Genomic DNA, 2544 nt, shown 5'->3' on the forward strand with positions numbered 1-2544 from the left:
GAGGAGTTTAAAAATGCACGCATTCAAAGCCTATATATAGGTAGCCGTGGTTGACTACTTCAATCAAACCAAAGGGAAGTTACAAGTGTTGGCTTCCCATACCTCAAATTTAAGAAGAGTAAACCATGGTCTGAGATACTACGCCCAAAAAGAGATCATACTTTGTAAGTTGGTATATTGTAATTAAACGATTGAATATAAATATAATTTTTTATAAAACCTTTGGCGTTGTAACCCAGCTTGAGCTCCATTGATAATGTACCTGTTGAAACAGTTTTATATCCTTTTATTACTCGTGAAACATACTAGAAGAATTATAAAGGTGTTTCAAACATCAACAATATTATTGTGCTATAGTAAGAATGCCTTTTTTCAAGCTGGCGAAGCTTGTTCATAATTAACTATAATTGTTTTCCGATATGAGTATTAGGCGGCTTATTCTCTTTTTTAACATTTCGTTCTTTATCTAGTCCCAACCGACCTGATCAGCTCTTGATTGAAGTATACTCGTCGTCGTCAACGTTAAAAGAGCCTTGGGGTAGAAATCCGTAGTTATCTGCACCTATTTCATACAGGTCAGTTCTAATTCGGGCAAATGAACTAAGGTGTGTTTTTATACTAAGCCTCGTCAGAAGTTAAGGACTATACAATTATTTTACTACAGATACTATGGTTTTGGCGGTAATTATATTTAGGAGAAGATTCATCTTAACTGTAGTTTCGTTTTGTATCTTATCAGTTCTAATTCGGGCAAAAAGAAAAGGAAAAAATGACTACATTAGTTATATAACTAATAAACCGATGGCCAAAAGCCATAAAGATCAATCTATTATCCTTCCACAAATCGAGAACACAAGAGTGTCAGAATTTAAAATATATAAGACTCTGCCCTATTAAGAACTATAAGTAAAAACCTATTATTTTGTCTGTTATGTCTCTGGTCGTTAGTTAATTTCTCGTATAATTTCTTTCCGATGAAACTTTAGCGACACAAGACCTTTCTTAAATAAAACTAGTTTATTCTTTCTCAATACAACTTTGAAATACACTTAATTTCTACAGTCAGGCTATAACAAACGCTATAATTCACAATGAACGACTCACGTGCTCGACACAATTGTCAGTCTTTCTCTGTCTGCAGTTCAATTACATTGTTGCCATCACTTCTTGGCCGTCTTATATAAGGGAATACCGTACATCTAGTAAACACTCGAGGCTTCAAGAACCTTCGAGAATACGTCGTGTTACTAGCGTCACGTGACCCCCGCTGTCGTAACACTGCCCCTTCCTTAGTATTGTTCGTCTGGGTCAATAGCCACTTACATAAAACCAATAAACAATTAACAATAACTTAATTAAATGTACAGAATTTACAAACATAAAATTAAAATTCAACAAAGTTTCTTAATTTTATGGGACGTATCTTTTTCCGTACTGGTCTCAATCTCGTTGGCTTCTGCTTCACGTGGGGTTCATCTGCTTTATCGGGAATTGTCCTATTATCGGTAACAGTCACATCAGTGGTAGTAACTTCATCACTGTTTCCCTTCTCAAAGCGAGTAGAGTTTCTTCTTCGACAGTGGCTTTTTCAGGCGACACGTCTTCAGCAGCATCATTTGTTCCATTGTTCACTTCATCCCAAATGAAATGTCCTGGACCGTGATAACACCAAAGCCTTTTGGCATGCACCACCTTTGGCTTACCTCGCTGACCACATTTTATCCAGAAAGTCACGTCTGAGAGACGATCCACTATATCATATGGGCCTTCCCATGGAGAAGACAACTTAGGAGACTTCCCTTTGGTCTTACTGGGATTATACAACCACACCTTGTCTCCTGGTACAAAACTGACTTCAGTAGATCTCTTATCAAAAGATAACTTCATCGAATCAGCAGACGTTTTCAAGTTTGAACACACTTGATGGTGAATATCATCCATCCTTTCCGATAACACTTTCACAAACTCTGTCCCATTTTCAGGCAACTCTTCGTGAGGTGGGCGTCCTGTTAACAGATCCACTGGCAACCAAAGTTCCCGACCAAACATCAGCTTTACTGGAGTGTATCCAGTAGTTTCATGCTCTGCTGTCCTATAGGCCATCAAAAGTGGAGGGAGTAAGACATCCCAGTCATCTTGGCGGCTATTACAAAACTTTGCCAATTCCTGTCCCAGTGTCCAGTTGTACTTTTCTACCATCCGATCAGACTGTGGGTGAAGTGGCGTTGTCCTGGTCTTTCGGATGCCAAACAACTTGCATCATTCTTGGAACACAGCTGATTCGAAGTTACGGCCTTGATCTGAATGCAGTTCATATGGCATACCAAATCTGAAGAAGAAGTCACTAATAGCCGAAGCTATAGTTGTAGCTTCCTGATTTGGTATTGCATATGCCTCAGGCCACTTGGTGAAATAATCCATCACCACACAAGTGTACTTGTTTCCAGCACGAGTTTGGGGCAAAGGACCAGCAATGTCGACGGCAACTCTTTCCATTGGTGCAAAAACTTGATATAACCTCATTAGCACAACATGTACTGCATG

This window comes from Limulus polyphemus, unplaced genomic scaffold (assembly GCF_000517525.1).
Source record: "Limulus polyphemus unplaced genomic scaffold, Limulus_polyphemus-2.1.2 Scaffold5450, whole genome shotgun sequence".
Taxonomy (NCBI): Eukaryota; Metazoa; Arthropoda; class Merostomata; order Xiphosura; family Limulidae; genus Limulus; species Limulus polyphemus.